Consider the following 15,349-nt stretch of genomic DNA (forward strand, 5'->3'; position numbering starts at 1 on the left):
GGGACAGAGAGGTCCCATTCATTAGGAAGTCTGCTGACACCCCACAGCCTGTGAGTGACAGAACGGGGATCCCGGCACCTGCATTCTGACTCCAGCATTCCCCTGCCCACGGTGCTCTAGGGCCTCCCGGGAGCCTGTAAATCTGAGGGTGCCTGGAATAACATTTATGTTATGGGTTGGCAACAGGATGTTGGTTCTCTGATCTAAGGATGCCCTGCGGAGAAATATACCCAGGGTCGATCACCCTACTGGTGCCTGGAACTGGCCTGGCTTCAGTCTCCTGGGCGTGTGTGTGTGCATGCGTGTGTCATGTATGCGTGCACACACCCTTGTTTGTGGGTCTTCAGAATTTCATGGGGCAGGGACAGGCAAGTGAGAAATAGGAGGAGGACTCCAGGAGGACACTGTTTAACTGAATTATGGAATTTTGAAGACAAGGGAAGAAATGGATTTCCAAATACTTGGTGCTTGCTGGTGGGCACTCATAGATTCATCTTCTTTCCATTTACCCTTAACCATTTTTTCAAGCCTGCCTATCTGGGCTGAAGGTGAAGTCAAAGTCTTCTCTAACTGTCTGCCTCCCCTAGGAATGCTCTCCCCGCTTTAGGCGAGGATGGCTGATAGTCACAGGGAGTTTACTGGCAGACAGACTCCAGCATTGTGCCCTGGTGGACACCCTTCTGCCTTTCCTGTCCAGGGAGTACAGGGCTGTGTAAATCAGCCGCGAGGAGGGCTTAGCAATTAAGGAACCTGACACCTAGGTGATTGCTCCATTCCCAGGGGTTTCCAAACCTTCCTGAGCCATGAATCTCTATGTTCAGCATAAATCCCAGACCCCTGTGTGTGAGGCAGCTGAAAGGGGAGCTGCTCTGGAGGAAGCGGGGGGTTCCAGAGACCTGCCTCCTCTCCCACAATGACACTTGGGGGGAGAGAAAAGAGTTTGAAAGCCCAGTGGGCAGCTCTCTGTTCCCTTTTACAGCTCTAAAGACCAGCTTGTCTCTCTAATGCCCTCCATCATCTGGGTGCTTGCTATCCACTGTGACAGACGGGCAGAGTGGGAGTGTAGGCAGGATCAAAAGGGCATTGCTGGGCGCCTGGGTGGCTCAGTGGGTTAAGCCGCTGCCTTCGGCTCGGGTCATGATCTCGGGGTCTTGGAATCAAGTCCCGCATCGGGCTCTTGGGATCGAGTCCCGCATCGGGCTCTCTGCTCGGCAGGGAGCCTGCTTCCCTCTCTCTCTCTCTGCCTGCCTCTCTATCTACTTGTGATCTCTCTCTGTCAAATAAATAAATAAAATCTTTAAAAAAAAAAGGGCATTGCTGAGGAGATTGACTTAACACTCATCTTGCTCCATTCTTCCCTAAAAATCCATGAGGGGAGAGGTGGTGGTAGTGAAAGCATGTGGAAACGAGTAGTTTAGGGGCTGGGAACGTGGACTGTGGAGTCAGACTGCCTGGGCGCATAGTCCAGCTCTTCTACTTACTAGCTCTGTGACCCTGGGCAAGTTTCTTGGCCTCTCTGTGCCTTAGTTTTCTCATCTGTAAGATGGGGATTAAATAACAGCTAACTATCTCATTGGGTGGTTGTGAGACTTAAATGAATTAATATATATGATGTACCTAGAGCAGTTCCTAGCATATGTTCATATGTTAAGTACTCAATATGTGTTAGCCATTATTATTTAAATAATCATTCCTCTCCTCCCACAAGTGAATCCAATATATCCTAAGGAATAAATGATAGATTTTCTGACAAGTAGGCTTTTTTTTTTTTTTTTTTTTTTGAGGGGAGGAAGAATAGAGAAGCAATATCAGAAGGAAAAGAGTTTCATGGAGGCGGTAAAACCACGGAAAGGAAATCCCACAGTCTGTAGGAGACATGAACCCTGGAATACAAATATACAGACTAGTCACTACGGGATCTTAAGCAATTTATGAAAGGGGGATGTTTGGGCACCTGGCTGGCTCAATTGGTAGATCATGCAACTCTCTTGATCTCTGGGTTGTGAGTTCTAGGCCCAGGCTGGAGATAGAGATTACTTAGAGAGAGGGAGAGAGAAATGGGGCTGTACCTTAACAGAACCTAAGGGAACAAAAAACTCATTGGAATTTCATGTAAGAGTTTTGTTTTATGAACCAGCAGTACCTCACCTAACCATTTTATGGTGAGCCATTTTCCTCTTTCTCTTTTGGAGTTGGACCCCTTTTATTATATGAGATGCTAAGATATTTTGAGCTATTTCAGGCCTGTAGCCCTGCTCCAGGTGCTGGGCCAGGAGAGTGTCACAGATTCTGGCCGGAAGACTTCCTGAGGGGTTGAAGGAGGCTGCAGGGCAGAAATGCCAGCTTTCTCTGGAAATCACTAGCCTGCTAAATATAGCAGTGATTATGCAGTTACTCCGTTGATTTTTTTTTTTTTTTCCTAATCACAGTTTACTGGAGGCCTTAACCTTTAGAATTCTTAACAGCAGGAGGCTGGAAAAGCTGTTCTGGTGTCCTCTCACAATAAACATCTTTGAAGAGTAATTAAGGCAACATATTGTTACCTTGGTTCCACAGAACCAAGCCTAGAGTACGGAGGGGTCAGAAAATAAACAGACTTCAGGTGAGCTGAAACAAAGACAAGGGTAGGCGCACAAACCTGGAGTCTAAGGCCGAGAGCATCACAGATCTAGAGGAGCTGGGTTAAAGGATGCCATCCATTAATTCTTCAATTTTTTTTTTTTAAAGCTGAGAGCAACAAGGGTTAAGTTCAACATAAAAGTAACACTGCCCAGTGTTAGAAGCAAAGGACATTTTGGGCATATGTAATCATAAGACATATATAACCATATATAGGGCTATTGTAAGACAGAAGTACAGGTCATCAGGAGTCATTATGATTGAGGAGTAATAAAATGATCTGCAAGGAAGGTATGACCTTTTGACAACATCTTTCCCCCTTGTTCCTCCCAGTTTTGACTAGACAGTACTTTGATTCCGGAGCCCAGTGGCCAAGTATTTTAATTTGGTGAGGCCACCTGGAGAGAGCTATATCTAGACATACAGTTTTATTGACACTAACTCGGTGATCAGTTTGGTCCTGGCCTTGCAAAGGAGAGGCCTAGGGTTAGTAATGAACCCTCAGAGGAACAAAAGAGTAAGAGGGGTGCTGGATTTTTATAGAGAGCAGGAAGGATTTAGGAAGGGAACACTGCCCCCCTCCAAATTCTAGGGTCACTGGGAAAGATCAGGGTAATTTGGAAGGTGCTCAAAACTGTTCTGAGGCTCCCCTGAAAACTCACAGTTTCTAATTCTTATTTTTTAATTTAGAAATATGTGTTGAGATTCCAGGCACTGTTTTGAGTACTGAAGGATGGGGAGCAGAGAAACAAAAATACACAGACATTCATCATCAAGACAGCATGGTACTGGCACAAAAACAGACACATAGATCAGTGGAACAGAATAGAGAGCCCAGAAATCGACCCTCAACTCTATGGTCAACTAATCTTCGACAAAGCAGGAAAGAATGTCCAATGGAAAAAAGACAGCCTCTTCAATAAATGGTGCTGGGAAAATTGGACAGCCACATGCAGAAAAATGAAATTGGACCACTTCCTTACACCACACACAAAAATAGACTCCAAATGGTTGAAGGACCTCAATGTGAGAAAGGAATCCATCAAAATCCTTGAGGAGAATGCAGGCAGCAACCTCTTCGACCTCAGCCGTAGCAACATCTTCCTAGGAACAACGGCAAAGGCAAGGGAAGCAAGGGCAAAAATGAACTGTTGGGATTTCATCAAGATCAAAAGCTTTTGCACAGCAAAGGAAACAGTTAACAAAACCAAAAGACAACTGACAGAATGGGAGAAGATATTTGCAAACGACATATCAGATAAAGGGCTAGTATCCAAAATCTATAAGGAACTTAGCAAACTCAACACCCAAAGAACAAACAATCCAATCAAGAAATGGGCAGAGGACATGAACAGACATTTCTGCAAAGAAGACATCCAGATGGCCAACAGACACATGAAAAAGTGCTCCACATCACTCGCCATCAGGGAAATACAAATCAAAACCACAATGAGATATCACCTCACACCAGTCAGAATGGCTAAAATGAACAAGTCAGGAAATGACAGATGCTGGAGAGGATGTGGAGAAAGGGGAACCCTCCTCCACTGTTGGTGGGAATGCAAGCTGGTGCAACCACTCTGGAAAACAGCATGGAGGTTCCTCAAAATGTTGAAAATAGAACTACCCTATGACCCAGCAATTGCACTACTGGGTATTTACCCTAAAGATACAAACATAGTGATCCGAAGGGGCACGTGTACCCGAATGTTTATAGCAGCAATGTCTACAATAGCCAGACTATGGAAAGAACCTAGATGTCCATCAACAGATGAATGGATCAAGAAGATGTGGTATATATACACAATGGAATACTATGCAGCCATCAAAAGAAATGAAATCTTGCCATTTGCGACGATGTGGATGGAACTAGAGCGTATCATGCTTAGTGAAATAAGTCAATCGGAGAAAGACAACTATCATATGATCTCCCTGATATGAGGACATGGAGAAGCAACATGGGGGGGTAGGAGATAGGAGAAGAATAAATGAAACAAGATGGGATTGGGAGGGAGACAAACCATAAATGACTCTTAATCTCACAAAACAAACTGGGGGTTGCTGCGGGGAGGTGGGATTGGGGGAGGGGGAGCGGGCTATGGACATTGGGGAGGGGAAGCGAACCATAAGAGACTATGGACTCTGAAAAACAACCTGAGGGTTTTGAAGGGTCAGGGGTGGGAGGTTGGGGCAACCTGAGGGTTTTGAAGGGTCAGGGGTGGGAGGTTGGGGGAACAGGTGGTGGGTAATGGAGAGGGCACGTTTTGCATGGAGCACTGGGTGTTGTGCAAAAAGAATGAATACTGTTACGCTGAAAAAATAAATAAAATGAGAAAAAAAAAAAAAAAAAAAAAAAAAAAAAAAAAATACACAGACATATTCCCTAACCTTAGCTTAACCCTAATGAGCAGGATAGCTGATGTGTACAGAAGTAACACACAGCAGCCGTGGGGCAAGTGAGTTCATTTTGAAATCACCCAGGCTGTGTTTCCAAACTGAGGCACCGGGGACAGGTCCCCCTTTGAAATCCCTCTGTGGCTACGTGGCCCATGTTGGCTTTTTTTTTGCCTGTGTCTCAAGCAAGAGGACAGGATGACAGAGGGACTGTTGTTAAGCCTCCTCCTCTCTCTCTCTCTCTCTCTTTTTAATGTTTGGGAAATTCTAGTTGGGTCTGGAGGACTTTAATATTTGTAATAATCTGTGGTATTTTTGGCCATAGTTGCCTGAAAAAATGAGCTTGTCAGCATCTTTATTCTTATCCCTTTGGGGGAAGAGGGCTAGAGATGTGCAGAAAGCCCATCAGAAGCCCAGCTGCCCATTTACCCCCTCTCGGCACTTGCTCCTGAGCCAAGGCAGTGGCTCAGGTAATTAGAGTCAGAATCCTGATGGAGAGACTTTGTTCAAAGTTCAGTCACAGTCTGGGTTGGAGAACTCTGCATGCCCACTTCCCTTGTTAATAGCTTTGCTGACCTTCTCCAAAGAAAAAGTCATTAGAATGTTGAGTTATGATCTGTTTCTTGTAAAATTGTGCCAGTCCCCCATTTATAGCCCTGTATTTCAACCGGTTCTAATTACTTCTTAGAATATACTTCTTCCAATCCTTGGAGAATATTTCAAGCCCTTATCCAAGCAATCAAGCATACTTCTTGGTTTGCAAGCTGAGTGTGACCCAATGCATACAAGTCTCAATGAAAGACCCCTCCCCCTTCCCAGCAGCTCTACAATCCTTATGTCCAGGGCTCTCCAGGGCTCCAAAGGGTCAGTATCATTTGGTTTCCTCACCTTGGAAGATAAGATGATCCTTCATGGAGGATAGTGTGTTTGGAAGCTAATGAGGAAAAGCAAAAAATTCTTGCTTTTTTTTTTTTTTTTTTTGCAAGAATTTTATACATCTCCCCAGGGAGGGTCTTTCCTTCCCTCTCATTGCTGAACATCATTTGAAGTCACTGGCCATTCTCTTCTTCCACCTCTGGAAAGTAGGCTGGGTCAGTTTAGAATCCACCGTGGGTCCTGGGTAATGGAGTCCTTGTATGGTTTTGCTTTATCTCTATGAAATTCCCACAAGGTTAGAAAAAAAGAGAGAGAGAGAGAGAGTCCCTATTGGCTTATGAAGTCAAGAGCTCCTTGGTACATCTCAAACTTGGCTAAGTCCTGTGGATGTTCTCCCTCACCCACCTTTTTAAATAAATTAGTTAGCTTCTATCTTTTCAGATAATTTAAGCAACTCAAAGATTTTGGAGGTCTTTGTTCCTTTTATGCTTTGAATGGGAGTAAAATCAGCAGCAGTGCTGAGAGGAAACATTTTTATAGACTTTCTAAATCTCCCCACTGCTGAGAAGAATTTAAAAAAAAAGAAAGAAGCATTTCTCTTGTCTCTTTATTTCTAATCACTTTTTCCTTCTAACGGGACTGAAGCACCATGAGAAATGGCTCTCTTTTACGGCAAGGACTCATTTGCCCATAACGAACACTGAGTACAAAAGCAAATTAAAAAAAAAAAAAAAGAACCAACCCTATGCTTAGAGAGACCATTAGGAACGATTTGACATTTATTGAACAACAGATGGCGATTAAAAGCATAAAAGCTAGATTGCCTTGCTAGAAACAAAGGGTAGTTCTACTGAGGAAGTCTAAGGTTTCAATTAAAATACCTCTCAATGTCAATTAAATCATATGAAGATAAGTCTGAAAATGGTTTCTAGCTGCACTATAATCAATAGTGCAGTTAAAATCCTCATCAAGAAGCACCCAAGTTTTTAGTTTGACAGTTTGCTAAAAGATTAGCCAAAGCTTCAGGAAACCATTTCCTTCAGTGTAGGGTTCAAAAGGTAAACATTTAACCAGGAGTGCTTCCTACGTATTAAACAGATTTATTTCAACCATGAGAAAGAAGCCTCACTGCCTTTGCTTTGTTTCAAATCTCAACCACTTTTCAGTATGGATTAGGCATTAGTGAGGGGTGGAAAAATAACCCCATTATTTCCACTGCAAGGATCTCACTTTAATGATGTTCATATTCATTCGGGAAACAGCAAGTTGGAGTGGAGAGAGAAGTGGCCTGGTAATGAGACAGACCTTGGTTTGAAACCCGGCTCAGTCACCTTACGGGGTTATTTTCAGTGATCAGAATTTCGTTTCTCATTTGTAAATTTCTCATTTCTCATTTATAAAATTGTTACTGCCATATCACCTTTCCTGGATTGCCTGATGCAGTCTAAAATCTCAGAGAATGGGGCCTCTACCTTTAGCTCTCTTTTGGAAGAAACTTATGATAGAGAATCTATTCTAGCAGCTCTTACCAAAACTGGGTTCTGCGAGGCAGCGGTTTTGCTACATTACAAGCCAAAGTCAGTGCATGCTAGTGTTAGCGTAGGCAGTTAGGTTTAAGTTTTGAGGAAGTCATGGCTGGCTACTGGGAAGATCAGAGGCTGGTCCTGGCAGTGTTGCAGCAGAGGCTGGATCTAACCAGACTGACCCAAGATGGCGGATGCCATTATAGGAATCCTCTGACCAAATTAGGAAGAAAAGTCTTGGAAACCCTGCTTTCTGCCCCAAGTAATAAATATTCCACCCTCTAGTTAACAGCCATTAAGAAAAGATAGAAATCCAACCCCCAGAGCACACAGTGTGCGCTCCTACACTCTCTCTTTCTCTCACTCAACCCTTCTTATATCTCAAGCATGTAATTTAGTTTTTAATAAACTTTCCTGCTTGTGTGACTCAGCTGCTGTGCTGCATGTCTGTCCTTAAATTCATTCTCGTCACAAGACCAAGAACCTTCAGCAACTTCTTCTGGTCTCGCTGAGCCAGGACCAGGGGACTTCACACTTCATCCAGCAACACAACGGGTTGAATAGTTTGCCCCGAAAATTATATGTTGGAATCTTAACCTGCAGTACCTCAGAAAGTGACTCTTTGGAGATAGGGTTGTTGCAGATGTAATTAGTCAATTAAGATGAGATCATGCTGTCTTAGGGGGAACCTTCATCCTATGTGACTAGTGTCTTTAAAGAAAAGGAAAATAGGGAGGCAGTCACCCACACAAGGAGAATGACGTGTGAACATGAAGGCAGAAGTTGGGGTGATTCTACAAGTCAAGGAATGGCAAAGATTGCCAGCAGACCTCTGGAAGCTAGAAGAGAGGCTTGAAACAGATTCTCCCTCACAACCTCCAAGGAACCAACTCTGTACACATGCCTTGATCTCAGACTTACAGCTTCCAAAACCGTAAGGCAATAATTTCTGTTATTGAAACCACCAGTGTGTGGTGCCTGGTTATAACTGCCCCAGCAAACTGATACACTGTGTCAAATACACTTGGTAAACCTTGGTAGAGGATCCTGCTTTGGATGTTTCATAAAGTAGTTTACTAAAGTCAGGTCTCTGAGAAGTCCTGCTACTGGGAATTGTCTCTACTTAATCCAGTGTTTCCCAAACATGTGGCCATGGAAGACTTTCCCATGGCATAAATTTTTATTCACATACTACTTACATACTTTGGCAGCACTTTGACAAACAATATTCTGGAATGCTTTGCCTTGAACCCCATCTCACAACCTACATCACCCCCGTTCTTTCACTTCAGCCCCAGGGCTGGCACTCCAACTCTTGCTTCCTCACCAGCTACAACCAGTCACTTTCGCAGGGGCTCAGCACCACTCCAGAATGATGCCGGCTTGTCATCAGCATCCCTAAGCAACTTCCCTGATGTCCTCTCCCCTTTGCTCCCCTTCTGCTTTCGGCATGTTAGGTGTTGTTTGAGGAAGTGGTGGAACAGAGTTAAATGATAGATTTGGCTCCTTGAAATGTAATACATTTCAAGCTGAGTCTCCACCACTGCTCAGTAATCCTTATTTTCTTGTATTGTTTCTTTCGTGCTTGCATACCTCCATTTATGCATGCCCTCATTCATCACCTACCGAGTGTCCCACCAGGAAGCCAATGCCTGTACCAGTCCCTGGGTAGGTACACGAGTAGGGGTAGGCATTGATGAATTGCTTCCCTCAAATGTGGATGGTCTAGCAGAGGACTTAAACCAACGCTAGGAGAGGAAAAGCATTTAGGGAAGTACCATCATCTGAAGCAGCAAAGGGAATACAGAACCAAAAACTGCTTGTCAGCCAGGGGTGGAAGAGTGTATTTCAGGCAGAAGGAATAGCAGGAGTGTTCAGAAAACTTCAAGTCCTGGACAGCTGTTTGATTACTAGTTGGGGGAGAAGAGGATGTGAAGCTAGGAAGGAGACAGGGATAAGAATGTTTCCTGCTAAGGCATTTCCAGTTGATTTCATAGGGAAGGATAAGCCATTAATCTGATATGCGTATCGATCAGATTTTCATTTAAGTAAGATCACTATGGGATTATACATGGTTTTAGTTTTCTTCTTTGTCCTTTTTGGTATTTTCGAGATTCTTTCCTTCAGTTTTTGTGTTGCATGAATGTATTTTTATCAAAAGGATTAAAAAATTCAGACATATACAGAGAGAATCCTGGCTTTTCTTACCACTTTCCCCACAAACTTACATTATTTTTTAAAAAGTTTGGTTTATTCTTTCAGTCCCTTGTTTACCTTGCTATGTATTTGTGTATGTGTGTGTGTACACACATATACATGCATGTTCATATGCATGTGTGTGACTTAAATTTGTTGGTTATAAGTTAGATACAACCATGCAATACCTCTGTCTAATGACTTGTGTTTTCACATTGCAACTCTTTCCACACATGGGCTATTTCAGTCTTTATGATGATTTCATAGTATTCCGTAGAATAGATGCAATTTAATAGATGTTAACCACTCCCTCATTGAAGGAAATTGCTGTAACAAGCAGCACTTCAAGGGTATTTTGTACATAAATTTTTGTGCACAGGTGCAGGTATTTTTTTGAAAATATATTTTATTTATTTGTTTAACAGAGAGATCACAAGTAGGCAGAGAGGCAGGCAGAGAGAGGGGGAGGCAGGCTCCCCGCTGAGCAGAGAGCCTGATGTGGGGCTCGATCCCAGGACCCTGAGATCATGATCTGAGATGAAGGCAGAGATTTAACCCACCGAGCCACCTAGGTGCCCCGGTGCAGGTGTTTTCTTAAGACTCTTACAAGTAGAATTGTTGGGTCAAAGAGTATATAGCATTTAAAATTGTGAAAAATACTGTCAAATGACTTGCAGATTTCGCTCTTTTGCTTTTTTTCACTGAATGAAATTACCACTATTTTATATTTCTTCCCATTTCTGAGACCAAAATTTCATTTGAAAATATCTGTCTTCTGACTTATTACTAAAGAAGCTGAGGATCTTTTCTTATATACATTTTCTATTTGTATTTCTTAGTCTATAAATTGACAGTGTTAATCCTTTGCCCACTTAAAAAAATTGGGACTCTCATTTTTATCTTATTCATTTGTGGAATCTTTTTATGTGATGTGGATGTTAAGTCCTTGACATTTTAATATGCGATATTTAAAATTTCTTCCAATCTGGGACTTACCTTTTATCTTTGTTTATTTTCACTTTTATTATAAGGAAATTTAAAATTTATGGGAAATAAGGCCTGACAATTTATTCTTCTATGACTTCTAGGTATTGTATCTTGCTTAGGAAAGATTTTTCCACTCTAGACTAATTTTTAAATTATGTTTTTCTTTTGGTGCTTTTATGGTTTCCAGACTATAGTATTTTTGCACATGATATGATATTGGGATGTAAGTTTTTTTTGTTGTTTTGTTTATTTCAAAGGCTAACCAATGTCACCATGCCATGTATAGAATAATAAAATACTATTATAATCAGAAATAAAATATTTTAAATACAGATATTAGTTTGGTGCCATTGCACAGGTTTGATTAGAAGGCAGTAAGGAGATGAAAAGGAAAAAGAACTTAGTTGTTAAAATATAGCTCAAGGTTTGTTACTAGAAGGAAAATTTCCAGGTAAGGAAGTCTAGTAGCTTAAACTAGGAAAGTGGCTTTGGTAGTAATAGAGGTGACTGAGAGAACAGGACACAAAACTGAGAGATCTTCAGGTAGAGAATAAGTAGAGATTGTAACTGACTGACTGAGGTAGAGGGGAGGGATCCTGTGTGATTCTCAGGTTTCCAATCTGTGTGGCCTTGAGTACTAAGAAATGTTATGGACAGGAGAATAGATTGAACACAATAAAATATGCTACACCATCTAAATTAATAAAAATGCTGGATAAAACATTTAAAAATTAAAAGTTGAATGCACACTAAAAGCTATGAGGCCGTCCAATGTTAAAAATAAAAAGGGAACTCAGAGTGTGAGTAGGAAGTAAAGCCATGTTGCTCAGGGAGGCCTAGAGCCAACAGACGCTTGAGGGGCTATGCTGTGAACAGCGTCTAAGGGGATAGAGGTTAAATCCACAGACCCCGAGTGGGACTGTGGGGTCCCAGAAATTGAATGCCCTATGTGAGACTTTGGTCTGGAAAAGTGCTTCAATTTCTTATAAGGAAAAATAATGATCACTGCCCACTTCACAGGAGCCACAGCCTGAGACACATTGCCTCAGCCCAAGGGTGGAAGCCATCTTACTAGGTCAATGCCAAGACAGCTCCCAAAGACACAGAACCTTATGTGGAACAGGATCTCTGAGACCACAAGCTCAAACACTGGTTTGGGACAGGTCGAGCCCACCATGCCTGAGCAGAGAAACTATAAAACTAGTCAACAGAGAGGCTAAGAAGTGAGAAAAATAGGGACAGACAGATAGATGCAGATAGATGGATGAGTTCCACACCTCAGCTCTCAGTAGAACAGATGCAGAATATCAAGGATAATGAGAAATCCTAAAAGCTGTTGGAGGGGAAGAGTAAAAAGGTAAACCACAGTCTCCAATAATAAGATGGGCAGCATACTTCTTAGCAGTGATAGCTGTCATAATGCAGTGGGATAGATTTTTGAAGTCCTAATGGCAAATAATCAGGGATTTAAAAATTTATAATGAGTGGATATCTTGTGCTTTGTGTTTTTTGGGATCAGGTACTTGTTTTATCTATTTAAAAAATTAAATAGAGGAGTGAAAGTAAGAACAAAGCGTTTTACACCTGTTAGCATTTAGAAAGGTTACTGTCCCCAGTATCAGGGGAACAGATCACGCTCACCAAAAACAATTGCTCAATGACAGACTTTAGTTTGAAGAAAAATGTATTCAGAAGGAAGAAGCGGAATGCAAGCGGCAAAGGGAACAAATAAATTATGGTTGTAAATCTAAATGAGAATTGACATTACAATCAATGAGAATAATAACAACATTGTTCATCATATGTGCTAAAAACAAAATGATCCCTAAAAATCAAACAAACAGAGCACAACAGCAGAGGAGTGATTCTGAAGAGAGTTAAATGATACAAAGTCCTAGTTTAGTTTAGAAGGACGACAGCTATGTGTATGAACCTTAGCCTTTTTAGAAAAACTTAAATTTAACTATACATGTATATTATAAATATATGTATACATATAAATATATGTATTAATGATACATATTTAGGAAAAATTTAGGTGTAATGACTAAAGCAACAAACATAGATTAAAACACTAAATGAGTAAAGGAAAATCAAAGAAATGAAGAAAGTGTGATTAATTCACAGAAACCAGGACAAGAACATAGATGAAGGAAAGCGAAAGCACAGCAAATAGAGAACATGGGAGGAATCTGTGAACAGAGAGACCCCAGAAAATAACTTAGGCTGGGCACTTGATTCATTCCTGAGGGGATATCCACACCAGTGGGAGAAACCTAATCCTACAAAGTACATGATGTTGAGACAGGTGACTTTCTTCAAGGAAAGGAAATGAGAATATGGTCACTATTTCACACCACACACAAATTCCAGAGAAAAATGCGAAAAATGAAACTCTAGGACATCAAGCAGCAGCAACAACAACAACAACAACAACAAAAGAAAGAAAGAAAGAAAGAAAGAAAGAAAGAAAGAAAGAAAGAAAGAAACTCTAGGAAATGAGAAGAAACCACCAGGAAAAACACGTCAAAAAAATAAATAAATAAACAGAAAATAGTTGAGTTGTGAACTCAAGATAAATAAGGAATTTTTTCGAAAGTTCAAAAAACACATTCTATTAAGGAAAAGCTAGATAAATTAGACTCCACAGGGCAAAATGCTGTATAAATGAAGTCTAAAAACAACCTTTGGACTAAGAGGGGATATTTTCTGCATACATGAGAAAGGACCAGTGTCTAGAATAAATTTAAAAATCCCTAAAAATGAATAAGAAAAAGACAAACAGAATGCAGAAAAAAATGTCAAGGGATAGAAAAAGCAAGTCACAGTAGGGATATGGATGAATAATAAATACACGACATTTGAAAAGTTTTCCATTTTACTAGTTATTTGTAAAATGCAAATTAAAATAGGGAACAACATGTCTACCTTCTGTATGGAAAAGGTAAAGTCTGACACCATCACAAATTGGTAAGCCTGTGGAAAAAGGTACCCAGTAAACCAGTTGAAAGAAAAATATACCCAATGTTCAAGCTGGTGCTTTATTATTTTTCCTTTCTGTTTGTTTTGTTCACTGTGTACCAGTTCTCGCACAGGACACAGGAAATGGACAGAGCCCATGACATGGTTTTTTTGAATGAACGAATGAATCCACCCAAAGAAATCAGGTATCCTCTCTCCCTCTGTTTATGGATTGAATGTTTGCATTCCTCCCAAATTCAGAGATTGGAACTCTATCCCTCAAATGTAATGCTTTCAGCAGGCAGGGCCATTGGGAGTTCATTAGGATTTAATGAGGTCATGAGGGCGGAGTCCTCCTGAGTGAGATTAGTGCCCTTCCAGGAAGATACCTCAGAGAGCTTGCTTCCCCTCTCTGCTCTCTTCCATCTTGTGAGGATACAACAAGTAGCTGACGGTCTGCAACGTGGTTGAAGGCTCTCATCCGAACCCGGCCATGCTGCCACCATGATCTCAGGCTTCCTTCCTCCAGAGCTGAGAGAAAATTACTATCTGTTGTTTGTAAGCCACCATAAGTCTACCGTACTCTGTTATAGAAGACTGAACAGAATAAGACACCTTCCTTGATAGCTCATTTCATTTTGTTTGTATCTCTTTATGGCCCTTCCATTATTTTGCCTCTGTTAGAGTCATTTGTTAATGTGTCTACTCATCTTATTTTATTCTCTGTTTTCATCCTTCCAAATGGCAAAATTTTTGAAGGCCGGCACTATTTTATTTGTGACTTTTCTGTAACTCACAGCATACTACCTTGAATGTAATGGGTACTCAATAAATATGTGTTATGTTTAATTCAGTAAAGGTAAAAATCATGTCATCTTCTCGAGAAAAACGTGCTGGCCAGGAGAACCATAGTTTAACAGTGAATCTCCTAGAGCTTTCATGCATCAAGTGAAAGGGCTTTGTAGCCTATGCATGAAAAATATATTTTTAAACCCCCTCACGTTTAAAGTTTTCCTTTGGAAAGGAAAAAAAATATTAGATTTCTTTATTTATTTTAGGGAAGTTATGCTTGAAGAAAGAAATGAGAGTTATGGCAACAATCCAAGTATCCTGAAGATGCATTGGGATTGCCTCAAAATTGGACTTACCTTTTCTCACATCACTGATGCTCTCTGGATATTTTGATTACTAAAGACAATAGGATCACCAAGTGATTTTGGAGCTCCTGGAGAGTTACTTTTGGTTTCATTAGGTCCCACCATATGAACTGCGGTTGGATTCACCCTGTGGGGGAGGAGGAGGTGTTCTCTTTGCTTGTCTCTTCCCCACACCTCCTCCTGCTTATCTTCCCAAACCACACCTCCTTTCTACTGGCATCCCTCCTTCTTGTCGCTTGTCACCCTTCACAGGCTGTTCAATCACAACTTAGTTCCTTTTGTTAAATATGTCCCTCTTTAGTCTGTACCTGTCTTGGCTTTTCCTTGTCTGCACCCACTGGTCTTTCTCAGAGCTGAGGACGGAGAGCATTTGATATGGGTACAGACAAACATTCTGTCAGCCACCCTAGAAACAACTATCACTATTCCATGAGTGTTCTCTGGCAGTTTAGGACAAGGGGAATATTTAGCAACCCAGGATGCCTGGACATCACTGGGCAGAAATAATTGCTAATTAGTATCCTACTAGCTTGGGAGCATTAATTGGCTTTGGGGGATCTGCTTTCTAGACCCGAAGTGTATTTTGTTCATTTTAGCTTGCTGCATAGGATGAGGGAGGAATAACAATTACTGAAA

Source organism: Meles meles, chromosome 14 (genome assembly GCF_922984935.1).
Source record: "Meles meles chromosome 14, mMelMel3.1 paternal haplotype, whole genome shotgun sequence".
Lineage (NCBI taxonomy): Eukaryota > Metazoa > Chordata > Mammalia > Carnivora > Mustelidae > Meles > Meles meles.